This window comes from Saimiri boliviensis, chromosome 1, assembly GCF_048565385.1.
Source record: "Saimiri boliviensis isolate mSaiBol1 chromosome 1, mSaiBol1.pri, whole genome shotgun sequence".
In the NCBI taxonomy this organism is placed as follows: domain Eukaryota; kingdom Metazoa; phylum Chordata; class Mammalia; order Primates; family Cebidae; genus Saimiri; species Saimiri boliviensis.
The window spans coordinates 56,180,321-56,201,950 of NC_133449.1; positions in this window are offsets into that span (position 1 = coordinate 56,180,321).

Consider the following 21,630-nt stretch of genomic DNA (forward strand, 5'->3'; position numbering starts at 1 on the left):
ACATGGCATGGTTAATTTAATCTAAATTATTTAACTGTTATTTGCATTTTAGTATTTGGCTTACATGTGCACTTTGCAATGTGTACCATATTTTTGCAGGAAAGAAATTTACCAGTAGTAATTATGTTATTCTCAGGGATTTATTAAATCTTTAGAATTAGCTATTTCTAAATGTATGCCTATGAATTTGAAAGCAAATAAAGATTGGTAATAAGATGTTTCTCTGAGGTTAGTTTCATTAAATTATGGCTGAAAAGAGAAGCAAATGATCAATGTTCAGGTTTAAATTATCAACAGAAAAGATTTGATATTTAACCATTTTTTTTAAATATACTAATGTGAAGATATCCTCTCTTGACCATGGATGGTAAATTGACTTGCGTGTGGTAGAGATAATACTATGTAAGTTTTCTCCATAAGAAATTTCTGTGGTCTAGTCTGGCGAGTTGAAGCTAAGTTTAAGATACTAAAACAAACATTGAAACATATCTCAATATACTTTGTCCTTGATTAATAACAATTCTAGGTTTTATGATTACTCTGAAAGAATTCAAGATTTTACTTATTATAATTGTGCTTTTATTCTACTTGCTTCTCCACTTCATTGTGAATAAAAGAAAAATCAATTCCCTTTTTTTCCCAATGTAAGAATCTTTTGTAAGAGGTAGTAATGATTGCCCTCTTAAAAACTGAAAAGAAAAAAAAAATAAGAATTTCAATTCAAAGAAGAAATAACAACCTGCTTGTTACCTTTTATTCTCTTCCTCAGTGTGGTTTTCTTAATTGGAGACACCTAGAATCATAGCATAGAAATTCAGAGGCCAGCACCCCATTTCTCATCTCTATCAATTTTCTGTTCTATTCAACGTGCTAACAGCTAGTAAATTTGCATTAATAAAACCTACTTCTTATAAAATAATAGGTCATTCTTCTTTTTCCCTCCCCCAAAAAAGTTTCAGTCAATGATGTTGTAGAGCAAAAATCCATATTTTTAGAATAAAAGAAATATTAAATAAGCACCTTCTGTCAATAAAGTTTAATTTTTAAAAAAATAGTTAAGTCAAAACAAACAAACAACTATAGCATTTAATAAATTACTGGATCTTTATATAGAAAACACTAAAGCATTTAAATTGAACATGTAAAGAGGTTTGAAAGAAATTGCAAACATTAAGCATGACTTTATGACAAAAAAAAAGCTAACTCGTTTCTAGCTTGGGATATCTTGCAAATTGTTCTCAAACATTAGCATAACCACATAATATATACTTAGCCTCTCAAATTCATATATTCCTCACATGAACTTTTTGGATACAATTTCTCTCATAATTACTGTCCTGTTTGACAATTCTTAACCATAGGTTTTCAATGTATTTTTTCTCTCCATCACATCTGAAAGCTACATCACATATACTATTTCAATCATCTTTAGATAAGAAGTCAGAGACCAAGAACTGCTTAACATTACACACATCCTCCTCCCCACTTATAGTTTCTCACGTATAATACAGCTGCTGCTGACTCCAAATTGAAGAGCACAAATGTGAGCAAAGAGGAAACAAGTCACTATATTCTCTGAAAATGCTGATCATTTTTAAAGGATCTAGTTTTGACTTGATTCAAGTAATTTTGTGTTTTCGTGTCTTAGAGGAAGGCAAATTCTTACTAAGTTTCCATTTTCTTTAACATTACACGTGCAGACACACACTCGCATACTCTCTCTCTCATACTCATTCACACTCCTAAACACACTCTTTTTATAATCTCTTGGTTGGATTTGACTACTGGGATTTTAGGACTGATTAAACATACTTTAAAGATGGAAAGAAACAACTACCACATAGAAAATGTTGATAGGGCTAAAGCAACTTCTGCGGGGCTACTTCTAAAGAACTGTGTCAAATATAAAACCAGCTCAATTATTTTTCTTCATTCACTGTTTCAATACATATTTATTGAGAGCTTTTTAGACACCAGACATTGTTCTGTATGCTAATGATAACATGGTAACAACAAAAAACAACAAAAGGCATGAAAACCAAGCAAACCATAACTCTGTAGATCTGCCTTTATAAAATCTTTAAATTAGTTGAGGATGGATATGTTAATATTAATGACCTAAATATAGAAAATTATCACTCTCCTAAGTGCTGAAAGTACATATAGTAATTTGACCAATTCTGGGAAGTCAGGAAAATCTTCTGTGATAAAAGTGACACTTTATTTAGATTGAACAAATAAATAGAGTTAACTAATTTGGGAGTATAGAAAAAAATGTGTTTCTGAATATTTAGGTCTTATGAACTAATTTTAATAAAGTTACATTACTAAGATAAAATCAAGCATGAGAATGAAATTTACTATTTTTTGGAAGTCCACTATCAGAATACAGCAGTGTAAAGAGCTCCACAGAATTGTTTCCCCCAAAAATTGTAACTGGTGAAAATATTAAAATACATATGGTCAGATGCCACATTATGATGTTTTTTGTCAATGATGAACTGCATATACCACCATGGTACCATATGATTATAATGGAGCTGAGAAATTCCTATTGCCTAGTGAGTTCATAGCCCTTGTAATATTGTAGAACAATGCATTACTCATAGGTTTGTGATAATGCTGATATAAACCTTCTGTGCTACCAGTCCTATGAAAATCTATCACTTATAATTATGTATATTATATAATACTTAATAATGATGATAAACTACTAGATTACTGGTTTCTGTATTTGTTATAATTTTAAACATTTACTTTAATGTTGTTATTGAATAGTTGTTACATATTTTTGGTGTACATGTGCTATTTTGTACATGTACATATAATTATAAAGATCAAACAAGAGCAACCGAACCATCCTTTCCCCCCAACATTCACACCTTTTTTATACTGGGAACATTCTTTCCTTCAGCAGTTTTGACCTTCACAAATTATTAGGAACTAGAGTTGTCCTAATTAACTACCAAACATTCATTCTTATTCTTTTTATCTAACTGAATTTTTGTACCCAGTAACCAAATTGTCTTCTCATCGTAACCCTTGTATCTTTCTCAACCTCTGGTAACCATCAATTAACTTTCTACTTCCATGAGATATACTTTTTCAGCACCCACATTGATATGGTTTGGCTGTGTCCCCACCCAAATCTCACTTTTGAATTATAACTGCTACAATTCCCAAGCATCATGGGAGGAACCCAGTGGGAGGTGATAGAATAATAAGGGCAGATCTTTCCTGTGATATTCTCGTGGTAGTGAATATGTCTCAAGAAATCCAATGGTTTTAAAAATGGGACTTTCCCAGCACGAGCTCTCTATGCCTGCTGCCATCCATGTAAGAGATGACTTGCCTTTCACCTTCCACCATGATTGTGAGGCCTCCCCAGCCACATGGAACTGTAAGTCCATTAACCTTTTTTTTTTTTTTTTTTTTTTTTTTTGGTAAATTGCCCAGTCTCAGGTAGGTCTTTATCAGTAGCATAAAAATAAACTAATACAGTAAATTGGTACCAGTAGAGTCGGGTGCTGCTGAAAAGATACCAAAAATATGGAAGTGACTTTGGAATTGGGTAACAGACAGAGGTTGGAACAACTTGGAGGGTGCATAAGAAGACAGGGAAATGTAAGAAATTTTGAAACTCCCTAGGGACTTTTTGAATGCCTTTCACCAACATGCTGATAATGATATGGACAATGAAATCCAGGCTGAGGTGGTCTCAGATGGAGATGAGAAACTTTTGGGGAACTGGAGCAAATGTAACTTATGTTTTAGCAAAAAGAATGGAAGCATTTTACCCCTGCCCTAGAGAACTGTGGAACTTTGAACTGGAGAGAGATGATTTAAAGTATCTGGTGGAAGAAATTTCTAAGCAGCAAAGTATTCAAGAGCTGACTTGGGTACTGTTAAAGGCATTGAGTTTCAAAAGGGAAATAAAACATAAAAGTTTGAAAAATTTGCAGCCTGACACTGCAATAGAAAAGAAAATCACATTTTGTGAGGAGAAATTCAAATCAGCTGCAGAAATTTGCATAAGCAATGAGGAGCTGAATGTTGATCACCAAGACAATAGGGAAAATGTCTCCAGGGCATGTCAGAGGTCTTCACAGCAGGTCTAGGGGAAAAAAACTGGTCAGGGTCCCCATGCTGTGTGCATCCTAGGGATTGGGTACCCTGTATCCCAGCCGCTCCAGCCGTGGCTGAAAGGGGCCAAGCTCAGGCTTGGGCCATGGCTTTAGAAGTGCAAGCCTCAAGCCTTGGCAGCTTCTACATGGTGTTGAGCCTGTGAGTACACAGAAATCAAGAACTGAAGTTTGGAAACCTCTGCCTAGATTTCAGAAGATGTATGGAAATGCCTGGATACCCAGGCAAAAGTTTGCTATAGGTGTGTGGTCCTCATGGAGAACCTCTGCTAGGGCAGAAGGAAAATGTGAGGAGTCCCCACAGAGTCTACTTGGGCACTACCTAGTGGAGCTGTGAGAAGAGGGTCACTGTCCTTCAGACCTAAGAATGGTAGATCCACTGATATCTTGCCCCATGTGACTGAAAAGACCCTCAACTGTATCTTGCAAAGCCACATGCGCAGAGCTGCCCAAGACTATGGGAACCTACCTCTTGCATCAGCATGACCTAGATGTGAGACATGTAGTCAAGGAGATCATTTTGGAGCTTTAAGATTTGACTGCCTTGCTGGATTTCAGACATGCATGGGGCCTCCAGCCCTTTTGTTTTGGTCCACCTCTCCCATTTGTAATGGCTTTATTTCTACAATGCCTGTACCCCTGTTGTATCTAGGAAATAACTATCTTGCTTCTGATTTTACAGACTCATAGGCAGAAGGAACTTTCTTTGTCTCAGATGAGACTTTGGACTGTGGACTATTGAGTCAATGCTGAAATGAGTTAAGACTTTGGGGGATTGTTGAGAAGGCATGATTGGTTTTGAAATGTGAAGACATGAGATTTGGGAGGGGTCAAAGGTGAAATGATGTCATTTGGCTGTGTTCCCACCCAAATCTCATCTTAAATTATATCTCCCAGAATTCCCACGTGTTATGAGGGGAACGTGGTGGGAGGTGATTGAATCATGGAGCAGGTCTTTCTCCTGGTGTTCTTGTGATAGTGAATAAGTTTCATGAGATCTGATGGTTCTAAAAATGGGAGTTTCCTTGCATGAGATATCTTTGGCTGCTGCCATCTATGTGACTTGCCTTTCACCTTCCACCATGATTGTGAAGCCTCCCCAACCACATGGAACTATAAGTCCATTAAACCTTTGTTTTTTCTGTAAATTGGCCGTATATTTATGGTATGGGTATATCTTTATCAGCAGTGTGAAATTGAACTATTACACATATAATTGAGAATATGCAATACCTGTCTTCCTCTGCCTGGCTTATTTCAGTTAACATAATGACCTCCAGTTTCATCCATGTTTCTGGAAATGGCAGGATTTTATTTTTTATGAATTAATAATACTCCATTGTGTATATGTAGCACATTTTTGTCATCATTTTATCCATTGAACATCTAGGTTGACTCTATATATTTGTTATTGTGAATAGTGCTGCAATAAACATGAGAGTGCAGATATCTATTTGACTTGCTCATTTCATTTTCTTTGACTATATTCCCAGTAGTGGGATTACTAGACAAAATGGTAGTGTTAAATTTTTTCAGGGACCTGCTTACTGTTTTTCACATTGGCCATACTAATTTGCATTCCCAACACTGTATGAGCATTGTCCTTTTGCCATATCCTCACTAGTATATGTTATTTTTTTCTTTGATAAAAGTAATTTTGACAGTGATGGGATAATATTTAACTATAGTTTTGATTTGCATTTTCCTGATGACTAGTGATGTTGAACTTTTAAAAATATACTTCTTGGCCATTTGTATGTCTTCTTTGAGAAATGTCTGTTGAAATATTTTACCATTTAACAGTTCAGATTATTTGTTTTGTTTTTTGCTATTGGGTTGTTGGAGATGCTTCTGTATTGTGGTTATTACTCCCTTTGAAGTTGGATAGTTTGCAAATATTTTCTCTCATTGTGTAGATTATCTCTTCACTTTGTCAGTTTCCTTTGATTTATAGCATTTTAGCTTGATGTGATCCCTTTCGTCTATTTGTACTTTTATTGCCTGCACTTTTGCGATCTTGCCCCCAAAATTTTTATGCAGCCCAGTATCCCGAAGCATTTTCCTAATGCTTAATTTTAGCAGTTCAAAGTTTCATGTATTACATTTTATACATTTTGATTTAATATTTGTGCATGATGAGATTTGTGACTCCAGCTTAATCCTTCTGCATATGGTTATCCAGTTTTCCCAGCATCATTTACTGAGGAAACTGTCCTTTCCCACTGTATGTTCTTCACCTGTGCTGTAAATGGGTTGGCTGTAAATTCGTGGATTTTTTTTCTGTATTCTTCATTATGTTCCATTGGTCTACGTGTCTTTTTTTTACAGTAGTTTTTTTTTTTTTTTTTTTTTTTAATTGGTTACTATGGATTTCTTATATATTCTGAAGTCAGGTTGTTTGATGCCTCCAGCTTTCTTTCTCTGCCTCAGGATTGCTTTGGCTATTCAAAGTTTGTTTGTTTGTTTGTTTGTTTGTTTTGATGGAGTCTCATTCTGTCGCCAGGCTGGAGTGCAGTGGTGCAATCTTGGCTCGCTGCAACTGCTGTCTTTCCGGTTCAAGCGAATCTTTCGCCTTAGCCTCTTGAGTAGCTGGGACTGCAGGCATGTGCCACCACGCCAGGAGAATTTTTGTATTTTTAGTAGAGCCCGTGTTTCACCATGTTGGGGAGGATGGTCTCAATCTCTTGACCTCGTGATCCACCTGCCTTGGCCTCCCAAAGTGCGGGGATTATAGGTGTGAGCCACCATGGCCAGCCTCAGTGTTTTATAGGTGTGAGCCACCACGCCCAGCCTCAGTGTTTTCTTGTTTCTTTCTTTTTTTTTTTTTTTTTTTTTTTTTCGGTTCCGGACAAATTTTAGGATTTTTTTCTAATTTTGAAATAATGTCAATTGTGTATTTGCTGACATTTCATTGAATCTAAAGATTGCTGTGATTGGTTCCAGACAAATTTTAGGATGTTTTTCTAATTTTGAAATAATGGCAATTGTGTTTTTGTAGAGATTGCATTGAATCTATAGATTGCTGTGAGTAGAATTGACACTTTAATTACATTCTTTCTTTTCTTTCTTTCTTCTTATATTTATTTATTTATTGACACAGTTTTACTCTGTACCCAGGCTGGAGTACAGTGGCTCAATCACAGCTCACTGCAACCTCCACCTCCCAGGTTCAAGCAATTCTTGTACCTCAGCCTCACAAGTATCTGGATTACAGGAGTGTACCACCGCGCCATGCTAATTTTTGTATTATTAGTAGAGGAGGGGTTCTGCCACATTGGCCATGCTGGTCTTGAACTCCTGACTTCAAGTAATCCACCTGCCACAGCCTCTTAAAGTGCTAGGATTGCAGGTGTGATCCACCGCACCCAACCTTAATTATATTAATTCTTCTAAACATGAGCATGAGCTATCTATCCATTTTTTGGTTTCCTTTTCAATTTTTTTCATCACTGTCTTATGATTTTCTTGTGTAGATCTTTCACTTCTTTGGTTAGATTTATTCCTGTATTTGTATTAGATATGGCTATTGTAAATGGAATTGCTTTATTGATTTCTTTTTCAGATGTTTGTTGTTTATATATATAAATGCTACTAGTTTTTGTATGTTGACTTTGTATCCTACAATTTCACTGGATTTGTTTTTTATTCTAATAATTTCTTTGGTAGAGGTGTTTTTTTTTATGATTTTCAAAATACAATGGCATGGTATGTCTTCTGTGAACAAGAATAATTTAACTTCTTCCTTCTCAATTTGAATGCCCTTTATTTCTTTCTGTTTCCTAATTGCTCTGGATAGGACATTCCAGTAGTATATTTAATACAAAATTGTGAGAGTAGACATCTTTGTCTTCTTCTAGATCTTAAAAGTTTTCAGTTATATTTCTATGTGGTGTAATGTTAGCTTTGGTTTTCTCAACTATGAGCCTGAACAACTACCCCCTTCAAATTTTTAATTAAGTTAGACTGTGGAGCAACTTATACCCCAGGTCATAATGGTAAATTAATTAGTTATCAATTAGCAAAGCCCAAGAGTTTATATAATACCTGTAGAGCCAACAGAGGACACGATTAATTTCTTAAATATCCATACACTGGGAGAATCAGGAGAAGAGGAGAGAAAATAAGAAGGAGAAAAATTATTCCAAGAAATAATGGCTGAAAAATTTACAAATTTTGTGAAAACTTTTCATTAACACATCCAAGAAGCTCAACAAATTCTCAGGAAGAGGAACATAAATACAAAATGTTCCAAGAAAACACATCATAGTAAAAATGTTGACAACCTAAGTGAAAAAAAAAAAAAAAAAAAAAAAACCTAAAAAAATTCATTGCTGGTAGAACTTCCTTGCAAGATATACTAAGGAAAGTTCTTTTGGGTGAAAGCAAGTGATATAAAACTATAACTGAAATTCACATATGCAAACAGTGAGCACTGGTAAATATGGTTATATAATGACTAATGAACGTGTATGTGCATATTTCTTCTCCTTTCTTAATTCATTTTGAAGCATTTTTATTCATCAATATCTATATAGTTATATTGTTGGGAATGTAATATATGCTAATATAATATGTTTGGCATAAGAGCTCAATAGTTGTGGGTAGGAGCAGAGATCTATTGAAATTAAAAAAAAAATAAACATCACTAGGGAAACCAAGTTAATATAACTAAGTGAAGACAATTAGAAAGTGTAAACAAGAATGATAATATACCAAATTCTGTAAGTTTATAGTTATTCTTTCTTTCCTTATTTTCTTAAAAAGATACCAAATTATCAATAGTAACAGTTAAAGTGATTTATAATTGGGTTTGTAACACAGATACATTATGTATAATACTGATAGTTCAAAAAGGGGAGAGAGGAAAATAACATTTCTATATCTCTCTAAACTTTATGTTAATGGAAATCAGAATCAGAATATAAGACGTATATATAGAAAGCCCTAGAGAAGCCACTAACACCACAGCTAAATAACAAGAACAAAAATATGACAAAATATTTAGTAACAAAATAAATATGTTACACTAGAATTTATTTACTTAATGAAAAAGAAAGTAATAATGGAGAAATAGAGGAACAAAAAAGATGTGACATAGAGGAAAGTAAAATAAAATGAGTAAATTCAATGGTAATGATAAAAATCAAATCTGAAACAATAAAAAATTAAGTCAAAAGGAAGAGAACATCAGACTGGAGAAAAAAAATCCCACTTTATGCTATCTATAGGCAATACACTTTAAATTTAAGAGATAAAATGTGCTCAAAGTAAGATAATGAAAAAATATAATTCAGCAAACACAAGAAAGCTACAATGACTATATTGTGTCACACAATATTTACTTTAAAACAAACAAATAAAGTCTGCTGGAGATCAAGAGATATAATAATAAAAATTTTATCCAGCAGAAGCATGCAGCAATTATATACATATATGCAGCTATCACCAGACCCCAAAATTACATGAAGGAAAAACTGGCAGAACTGAAGTAACAGACAACTCAACAATAATTGCTGGGGATTTCAATACCACATTTTCAATAATGGATGAAACAGGCAGAACATCAATAAGAAAACTGAACACTTTGCTGTTAGTATAAATCAATTCAATGTAATAACATCTGTAGAATACTCCACCTAAAAACAGCAGAAGACACCATTTTCCCAAGTGCACATGGAACATTCTTCAAGATACTGAATATGATAGACCATAAATAAATTCTCTACATTTTAAAGGATTGCAGTCATACAAAGTATGCTTTCCAGTCACAATATAATAAAATTATAAATCAATTAAAAATAAATTCACAAATATGTGAAAATTTAACTATTTAATTCTAAGTACCAAATGGATCAAAGGACAAATCACAATGGAGATTAGAAAAATTATTTGAGATAAATGAAAATGAGGGCAACAGCATTCCAAAACTTCTGAGTTGCAGTAGAGCAATACTCTAAGAGAAATGTGGGCTGTAAATATTTTATTAATAAAGAAGAAAGATCTCAAATCAAGTATGTAAACACATTAGAAAAGAGCAAAAAACTAAATCCAAAGCAATTAGAAGAAAGTCACTAATGAATATGAGAAGGGAAATTAATAAACTGGATGAATGAAAATAGAAAAAAAGGATTAACAAAACAATTTGAGAACAAGATATTTTTCTTTTAAAAGATCAACAAATTTGACAATAGCTAAACTGATCAATAAAAAATAGGAAATACTCAAATTACTAAATTTAAGAATAAAAGAGACATCACTACTTACCTCACAAATAAAAATAATTTTAAGAGTATATTATAGTCAAATGTATGCTATTTATTTGATTACTTAGATAAATACTTTTATAGAAAGACTCAAAGTATCAAAATACTTAAAGAATAAGTAGAAAATATGAATATACTGATAGCAAATAGGTGATTGGATTTGTAATCAAAAGCCTTCTCATAAAGGAAATTCAGGAGTAGATGGCTTCACTAGACAATATCACCAAATGTTAAAGAGAAATTAATATGGACTTGTCACAGTCTCTTCCAAAAAATAGAAGGGAAGTATGAGTATCCCTACTCATTCTATGATGCCAGTTTTACCCTAATACTAAAACCAGATAAAGACAACATAAGAAAAGAAAGCTACTGACTAATATTTCTTATGAACATAGATATAAAAATTCTTAACAAAAGAGTAGCTAACCAAAACCAACAACATGTGAAAATGATTATAAATAATACCAACTTTGATCTCTCCCAGGAATGTAACATAGGTTCAACTTATGAAAATTAATATAGTATAACATATTAATAAAATAAAGGGGGAAAACTTGGTTTCTCAATGGACACAGAATAATAATTTGTTACAATTCAAAATTGTTTCATGGTGAAAAAAAAAAAAAAAAACAACCATCACCCTAGGAATAAAAGGGAGCATTTTCAACTCTATTAAAAGCATTTATGAAAGATCCAGAAACAACACCATTAATGGTGAAAAAGAAGATGTGGTTTTCCTAAAAAAAAAAAAAAAAATTAAGGCAAGAATGTTTTGGCTTGATATTTCTGTTTGACATTATATTGGAATTTCTTCTCAGAGCAGTTAGGCAAGTAAGGAAAACAAAGGGTATCTGAATTGAAAAGAGAGTAAAGCTATCTCTATTGACAGATGATATGTTTGTAAATAAAGAAAACCCAAAGAAATCCACTAAAAGCATGCTACAACTAATGTAATGAGTTTACAAAGGGTGTAGAATACAAGATCAATATACAAAAATGCTACTTTATATGCTAGTAATAAACAACCTCAAATGATATTAAGAAAAAAATTCTATCTTAACAAAATGAAATAATAATAAACATAAGAAAGTAAATACAAACAAAACATTCTTGAAGCAAGTTAAAAAACTAAAACAGAAAGACCATCTATATTTATGGATCAGAAGATACCACTAGGAAGAAGGCATACTTCCCAAATTTATTAATTAACCTTTATTAATTATCTATTTATCATTTATGTAACCCCAGCTGACTTCTTTGCAGAAATAGAAAAGCTGCTTCTAGAATTCATATGGAAGTGCAAGAGATCCATAATTTTGAATGAATTGGAACAAAATTGGAGGTTTTATACTTAATGATTTTAAAACTTACTATAAAGCTACAGTAATCAAGGCTTCAAGGTACTGGCCAAAGTAGAGACATAAAGATCAATAGAATAGAATAGAATAAATGTCCAAAAAACTTTTCTCGTGTGCACAATCAATTGATTTTTGCTAAGGTTCCGTGATAATTCAAAGATGTTCAACTTCCCCAACTATCAAGAAATGCAGATCAAAACTACAATGAGTTACCACATCATAGTCTCTAGGATGATTGTAGTAAAAAAAAAAGTAACAAGTGCATGTAAGGGTATAAAGACATTTGATCCCAAAATGGAAAATGGTGCAGCTCATTTAGAAAACTACATGGCAGTCCCTCAAACTAAGAATTACCATCTGGCCCAGTCATTCCAGTACTAGGCATATATGTATATACATATATTTTAATGAAAACATGTCCATGCAGAAGTATGTATGTGGATATTTACAGCAGCAGCATTTATACTAACCCAAAGTTGAAATAATTCATATTTCCATGATCTGATATTGGATAAGTAAAACATTATATATCCACACAATGGAAAGTTATTCTACCACAAAAAGGCATGAACTATCAATACATGCTTCAACATAGATAAACCTTGAAAACATTCTGCTACTTGCAAGAAGCCAACAGAAGACCACATACTGAACTACTCATTTCATAGTTACTGATTGCCTAGGGCTCGGGAAGTTGGGAGGAAAATAGAGAGTACTGCAAATGGATAGGGGATTTGTTTTGGGGCTGATTAAATTGTTCTAAAATCAATCGTGGTAATGCTTGAACAAGCTGTGAATAGATTAAAAATGATGGATACCTATACTCTAAATTGATTAATTGTATGGAATTTAAAACATATCTTAACATACAGTTATTAAAAATTACAACTAATTAGAGAACTTGAGAGAGACTTTGTGTTTAATTTTTAAAGATGGTACTGAAGCCTAAGTACTAGAAGGTTTTTTTTTCCCCCCCAACTGGAGACATTCAGGTTATCTTTTCCCTAGAGACAAGTATTTAAATACCGAAGTAGCAGGGTAAGGTCTTTCAGTACTTTCTCCAAGTAGATCCGAGGGACTGTGTTAAGGAAAACCAAGTCCAAAAAAGGCGTGGTTTCAAAGGCAAGAGCCTCTCAGCCATGCCTCCATCCACCTCCCCATCCGGGAACATAGAGTTCTTTGTCTGATTTTCTGCCTGTAGGCTAGGTAAAATTCCAGGTGTGCCCCTTGTTTAAAAAGCCCTCAGAAAGCTCTGGGAGGAAGTGGCTCAGTTGTGAATTGGACAGTCAATCCGATATCAGAATTGAGGATCAATCACTACAGAGGAAGATTAAAAGAACTCTTATTGGATGAGAACATGAATGCCGTGGGAACAACTCCAAGATTAAAGTCCCACTGCCAATTACCTGTGCAGACTCCTTCTCCAGATGCCCTCCCACGGCAACGTGGGAGCTGTCTCTCCCTCGCTACCTGTGCAGATATCCCCTCTGAATTCCCCTCCCACGGCAGCATGGGAGCTCCCTCTACTTCTCTCTTTCTCTGGCTAATAAATCACTCTCTGCTAAACTCTTTGGTCCCAATATTTACTTGAACAGTAAGCTCTCTGTGCCTCAAGCACCCCTTCCTCATTCTTGGGGCAAAGGGAGCCCAAGAACTTCTGGCATATCCAATCTGGGAGAGAGCTGAGCCCCTACCTGTCCCACGACCCAGTTACAGACCCTCCCCTAAGGCAAGGAACGGCTCTTCTTCTTTAATCTCTCTCACTTTCTTACTCTCACTCAAGGAGTAAATACAGGACATTTTTCTTTCTGGCTCTCATTGTTTAACTCCGGGAGGCAGCTGGGCATTGAGGAATCAATACTACAAAGTTAGTCTGGGGGTTGATTGTACAAAACAATCAGTGGTGAGTGTGAAGTTTAATACTGAGTGTCAACTTGATTAGATTGAAGGAAGCAAATGTTGTTCCTGGGTGTGTTTGTGAGGGTGTCATCAAAGGAGATTAACATTTGAGACAGTGGACTGAAGAGGCAGACCCACTCACATTCTGAGTGGGCACCATCCAATCAGCTACCAGAGAGGCTAGAATAAAACAGGCAGAAGAAAGTGGAAAGACTTAACTTGCTGAGTCTTCCTGCCTTCATCACTCTCTTGTGCTGGATGCTTCCTGCCTGCAACATTGAACTCCAAGTTCTTCAGCTTTTGGTTTTCTTCTTTTTTTCTTTTTTTTTCTTTTTTTTTTTTTTTTGCATTTTAGGTTTGGGGGTACATGTGAAGAACATGCAAGATTGTTGCATAGGTACACACACACATGGCAGTGTGATTTGCTGCCTTCCTCCCCATCACCTATACCTGGCATTTCTCCCTATACTATCTCTCCCCAAGTCTATATCCTCCGCTGTCCCTCCCCTATTTACCTCCGACAGACCTCAGTGTGTAGTGCTCCCCTCCCTGTGTCCATGTGTTCTCATTGTTCAACACCCGCCTATGAGTGAGAACATGTGGTGTTTGATTTTCTGTTCTTGTGTCAATTTGCTGAGAGTTATGGTTTCCAGGTTCATCCATGTCCCTACAAAGGACGTGAACTCAATGTTTTTTATGGCTGCATAGTATTTCATGGTGTATATGTGCCTCATTTTCCCTGTGCAGTCTATCATCGATGGGCATTTGGGTTGGTTCCAGGTCTTTGCTATTGTAAACGGTGCTGCAGTGAACATTTGTGTGCATGTGTCCTTATAGTAGAATGATTTATTGGATCCTTCAACTTTGGATTCTTGAATTTAACTAGTGATCTGCCAGGGGGTCTGAGGTCTTTGGCCACAGACTGAAGGCTGCACTGTCGGCTTCCTTACTTTTGAGGTTTTGGGATTCAGACTGACTTTCTTGCTCCTCAGCTTGCAGCAAGCCTATTGTGGGACTTCACCTTGTGATTATGTAAGTCAATACTCCTTAATAAATCCCCCTTCATATATACATCTATCCTCTTACTCCTGTCCCTCTAGATAATCCAGGCTAATACAGTGAGTATAGAAAAAAATCTGTCACTAATTCAAAGACCATGTGTGTGCATTTTGGACAATATTACTAAAGACAAACATTAGAAATGTAATAGTTATAGGACTTGGAAGAAGAGCAGAAATTCTAGCAATTGGATAAACATAAACCAAGGATATCATTGTACTTAATTAGGTTTTAGAGAATTAAGAAAACATCAGTCTGTGAAGGACTTTATAAGTCATTTTGAAGACATTTTACTTTTCTTGCCAAAATAATGAAAATGTAATAGAATATTTTAAAAAGCAAATACTTTGCAAACTTTGCTTTCCAAAAAAAAAATAGTATTTAGCTACCACATGAAGAGAACCAAAGGTGAAGTTACAGGAAGAATAATTACAAGACTTATGCTAGTAGGTAATAAGGAAGAGAAAAAAGAAGAGGAGAATTCACATTAATAGGAACTAAAAAGTCAAGAAGATAGCATTGCCACAACTTGATAATGTTTGAGATATGACTGTTAAGTATGCCCTTCAGGATGACTTATATTTTTCTGCTTTGTGCAACTGTATTGAGAGTTATATCAGTAATTAGTAAGAAATAGCAGAAAAAGACAAATTTTCTAACAATATATTGTAAATTTATGTGGAATTTGAGGATCTCTTAGCCTAGTCTGAAGCTCAGAAGAGAGGTCTCAGTTGCTGATTAATATTTGTGAGTCATCTTTATTGTTCTATGTAAGAAAGCTCTTGGGAGATTTTTATATGACAAGTTGAACAAAACGCCTAAAATGAAATAATCATTTGTATCAGAAGTCTAAAAGAATAAAGTGACAAATTATTAAATTTAAGAAGAGTTCAGCAAGTTTCTCCATAAAATAAAGTTGTATAGTATTTTTCAAAACCAACAATAACAAAATAAAAATAAAATTAAATATGACTCCATTAAGAATAGCAACAAGAAACATAAAGTATACAGTAGTACATTCACAACGAATCTGAAAGGTCTCTGCCTTAGACTGTTTGGGCTTCCATAAGAAACTATCATAAACTTGGTATTCTTGTAAACCAAATAAATGTGTTTCTCACAGTTCTGGAGGCTGGGAAGTCCATATCAAACAGCTGGCAAATTCAGCTGTCTGATGTCAATTAGTTTTCTAATTCATAGATGGCATTTTTTTGGTATATCCTCACATGGTGAAAGAGAAAGGAGCATCTCATCAGCTTCCTTTATAGAGGCACTAATCCCATTAGTAAGGGCTCCACCCTCAAGATCTAAACATCTCCCAAAAGTCCCATCCTAATGTCATCACAGTGGGGGTTAGAATTTCAACACATGAATTTTAAGAGGACACAAACATTCACGTTATGGCAATCCTTTGAAGAAAACCTTAAACCTCTAGTCAAGGGCATTGAAAACAATCTAAAAATTAGAATATCTCCATGGTTTTTCATGTATGACTAATTATTGTGACAATGTCAATTCTTCACAATTTTGTTTAGAAAAATTCTGCATATATACATGGGCAGGTAATATACAGTAGATAGAGTCCTGTAATTCAATTGGGATGGGGCAGATTATTTAATAAATGGCATTGTTAAAGCCGATTTACAATATGGGAGATAAGTGAAGCTTTATATCTGCCTAAAACCACCTACAAGAATGTAACTCAACAGAATTAGGACGATTAAAAGCATAGCGACTTAAGATTGGTTAAGGGCTTCTTAAATAAAATTATAAAACCATGAAACATATGCATAAAATGGGTAAACTCTATAACATGAAAGTTAAAGATGTCTGTTGAATAGTTAAAACTCTGGACAGATCTAACATACTAATGACAAAATGGGAGAAGGCATTTTTGCCAAACCTCAAACTAATATGGAATTAGTATCAAGGAGAGCAAATACATACACAATTCCTGCAACTCCCATAGAAAAACTTCAACCCTAACTGAAAAAGTAGGCCAAAAAAAGTTGGGATAATAACAGATCTAGGTTTCCAAAAGCTTTATTAATATATAGAGAGATTATGAAACTCACAAGTAATCAGCTAAATACCCATTAAAAAACAATGTGATATCAGTTTACAATCATTCTATTGGCAAATATTAGAAAACTAACACCAAAATTTGGATTAGAATGTTGTAAAATATTTGGAATTGAGAATAGAAAATAATGCAGCCATTCAAGAGACCAATTTGGGGCTACTTATTTCTGTTTATTGTAGGTATACCCTATGACCCAACCACATCTTCTCCTAATGCCTATCACACACACACACACACACACACACACACACACACACACACACACTCTATTCACATAGGTGTATGGGTGGAGGTGGACTTGTGTGAAAATGCCTATGTGACATGATTTGAGGTTTCCTGGCATTGATGGAATCTGGAGGCCTTCACTGGGCTAATGACTAGAAAAAATGTGGAGTGCCCTGAGATTCATAGTCTCACAATATCATGAGAATACACTGGAGACATAGGAGGAGAGAGAACTATGGAGCAATTAGAAGTCTAGGTCTAGACATGCACATGTTGTTATTAAAAATGTAGAAAATATATTTTTAATTAAAGAAAAAATGCCTAGAATCCACTGTCAGTTGAAATAAAAAGCAGGCACATAAATCAACAGTGCACATTTTACAACAACATATAAACAAAAGATGAACATTAAACACATTAATGGATGTGTACAGAGGAGGGAGGAAATAGAAGTGTGGAATTAAGATAAAGGAAATCAGTAAATTAAGAAATTAAGAAAGAGGCTTTTCAAGAACCAATGTCGATAATGTACCATGAAACAGAGTATGATTTAATCCACCCTCTACTTGTGGAAGGAATGGAGAGAGGGATGTGTAACACACACCCTGGAGACATTTCCCATGAAAATGTATGAATTGAATTACTTGTTATGTTTCTTTAGGATTTTAATGCTGAAGTACATAATTTTGAAATTACATGTGAGGTTATGTGTGTATGAATATGTAGCACATTTTATTTTACATAGCATGATTTTTATGTATTGCCTGAAATTTTGAAAATTTTGAATCGTATTCTCCCATTGGTGAACAATATGAGTCTCAGAAAGATTGAATGAGTTGCCTAATACGATCTCTCATCTAGGAGAAGTAGAGCTGAGAATAAATCTAGGTCTTCTTTCTAGATCTTCGAATTATCCCTTGGTAGGAATGAGCAGTAAGGCTTTAAGGTGTTACAGCTTCCATTTAACTTCAGGAAAGCATCTCTGGTGCTTTACTGGAAGGAAGAAAATGGTGGAAACATTAGGAGGAAATTCTGTCAATGTATTGAGATCATTGCAAAAACTTTTTAAAATAAATGTTTATTTATTTGGTGTACACAGAATTTCAGAATCCTCAAAGATGCCTTAGTCTGCCTATTCCCAGGGCCCGCTCTTCTCTAAGTTACCTGCTTTGAGATATAAAACCTAGCCTATTTAGCCAGGTTTTTTTCATCTATAAGACAAAGGATGTTTAAGGAGGCAGGATACTCTGATCTGGAAATGCAGTATTTGCTATACTAAACAACAAGTATTAACAGAAAAGAAGAGTCATTTTGGAAGAGCTTTTGCTGTGCAGTACAAACACAATGACCTCCTGGTTTGTTTTAGTTCCAATTATTATTATTTGATGTGGCCTCAAATACGATGTGAGCCTAGGAGAGAAGTGAAGCTGGTCTCCATGGCAATGAACGCCGATAATCCCACCGATACATGGCCAAATATTTTCAATTCTAAACATTACGGGAAACAGAGAACAATTGTTGTACTTATATTCATTTATTCATAACTGTATTCACGCCATAAATATTTAGTAAACCCCTACTTTATGCTAGATACTGTGTTAATTGGGGAATACAATTACATGGCTATTTCCATTATGGAACCTACAGTCTGTCATGAAAGACAAACAGCAATAAAATGTGGTGTTTTTTTTTTTTTTTTTTTTTTTTTTTTTTTTTTTTTTTTTATAGAAGCACAAAGCTCTATGGAGTACTAGTGGGAGAAACTAAATTGACAGACTTTTTAATATAATATTTTCTCTTTATTATGGAGAATTTTGAAATTTTGAACATATATAAACATTGGAAAGAATACAATATCCCATTCTAATGTCCATTCACTTCTATTTTTATTATTTTGAAGAAAATTACATATTAGACATGATGTAATTTTAAACATAAACATTTTAGTATATATTTATAATGCATAAGGTCATAAAATAAATTCACAACTATTTGTGTAACTCTGGAAAGATTTAATAATATTACAAAATGTTCACATACTCTTAGATAGCTAGTGGCACTGGTAAATGCCTAGGCTATAGATTCTTGACTAGGATCTAATAAACTTGCAAAATTAGTCTATATTTTTAAATATCTATAGCTACATCAAAAAGCAACTCATATTTTTATAGGTGCTTTATTACTTTGTTTACAAACTCATTGGTTAAACATAACTTTATCTTGTAGGAAATTATTAGGTTTAAATTTTCTATTGTAAAAATAGTAATATAATCACTTCTGGAGGAGAAAATATTCAGTGGAAATTGTGAAATATATGTACACAAAGAATTTAATAATCAGAACATACAGTGAAATGTTCATATGAACTATTTTTTAATAAGATTAGACATTGCTAGCTTCTATCATATTGCATGTCTTTACCTATTAAAGGGTATCATATTTTAAAAATAATGATAACTCATACCTAACTTTTTTTTTCTTCCTTTTTTTTTGTGGGGGGGGGGTTGTGGGGGGTGGAGTCTTGCTCTGTCACCCAGGCTGAAGGCAGTGACAGGATCTTGGCTCACTGCAGTCTCTGCCTCAAGGGTTTAAGCAATTCTTCTGCCTCAGTATCTCGAGTAGCTGAGATTACAGGCACCTGCCACCATGACTGCTAATTTTTGTATTTTTAATAGAGATGGTGTTTTACCATGTTGGCCATGCTGGTCTTGAACTCAGGACCTCAGGTGATCCACTGCTCTAGGCCTCCCAAAGTGCTGGGATTACAGGTGTGAGCCACCATGCCCAGCAGTCACACCTAATTTTTGTACAGAAGTTGTCACGTGCACTTCACACACTTGATATATGGGTAGTAGCGTTGGTGCTAACCACAGTGGAGGATGCAATGCTCAGCTTTATCGAAAATGTTTTCAAGTCTCATAGGTAATGTCAGTCTATCAGGAGCTGCTGAAAATACACCAGATGACAAAAATCTCTAAAACTAAATTTGGAGTGAAGTTACTTTCCCCATCTCTGTTGATAATACTTCTGCTGTCTGTCATGGCATTTCTGATAAGAGCAGAAAATGTACAGGACTGTGAAATATTACACTGATAAATGTGTTTATTATGTAACTATTGGTCAAATGTATCTCTTGAAACATTCTGGAAGCATCATTAGCCTTAAATGGCAAGTATCATAATATTTGAAAAAATCCCCTCTAAATCTATGAAATAAATTGGCATCTGTATTCTATACTTATTTCAGTACAAGATTCAAAGGCTCTGGCTATTGAAATACTAGTCCCAAAATTGAGAACAATAAAAATAACAGTAGAAATTTTAAAAAAGAAACAAAACAATTCATATTGTTCTCATCCTAACAAATCCAGTCTGTCACCCTGTATAGATATTTTCATATAGCAATAATAATTTTATTTATAGTACGTTATATTCTGCCTTTTGTTACTTATGTTGTAAGTTGGAAGACTTCTGATGAATCCATCTTACACTGATGACACTTATTTTTTAATCTTTATCACATATTTCTTCAATTGTTTTTAACTTTACATGTTGTAAAATATACCTTTTCACCCAAATTGCAGCTATAAAACAAAAAAGTTTATAGATTAGAGTTCTTTGTTGTGCCCTATTATAGTTTTGTTACTGAAAATGTCTTTCTAGAAGAAGCTAAATAGGCATCACCTCATAATTTGTTAGACATAATCAGAACTGTCCCAAGAACCAGTGGATCAGAATCTGTGGTTTAACAGTGATTACAATGAACATAAGTTCAAGCAATGCTCTAACATGTATCAGACCTCTGTAAATGCTGACAAAATGGTTACTAGCTTATCAGCTGTTACAGTAGATTCTTACAGCTACCGTAACAAATTACCATAAACTTGGTGACTTAAAATAGCAGAAATTCTTGTACAGTAGGAGAGCTGAAGTCTTAAGTTGTTTACAAGGTTGGCTCCTTCTGTAGGCTCTGAAAGTGAAATATTCAGCACCTTCCTAATAGTTCCTGGTGTTTTCTGGCAATTCCTGGCATTCCTTGATTTGTAGATGACTCCCATTGCCTCCGTTTTCACATTGCCTTCATCTCGAAGTCTCTGTTTCCTCTATTCTTCTTATAAGGATACCAGTCACTTTTTTTACAAAGATTCCTAAATCCAGGTGGAATTCATATCAAAATTCTGAACTAATTACATCTTTAAAGACCCAAATGAGGTCACATTCTGGTGTTCTAGCTGGACATAAATTAAAAGGAGGGGCACTATTTTAACTCATGATGTCTGTGTAAAACACAGATGTAAGTCTTTTTTATTTATTTATTTTTATTGCAGATAAGGTGATGATGACCACTCTTTTATTCCAGAATTCAGACCTGGTGTGTGATCCGTGTTGATGAAGATTGGAATTTTAGCTTTTGTTTTGGCTATCACTCCCCCATTTAAACAAATGCAAAGCCTAAATAAAGTGATGGGTTTCTCTCTCTCTCTCTCTCTCTCTCTCTCTCTCTCTCTCTCTCTTTCTCTCTCTCTCTCTCTCACACACACACGCACACACACACTCACTCTCACTCTCACTCACACACACCTTTCTAACTGTAAAACTTGG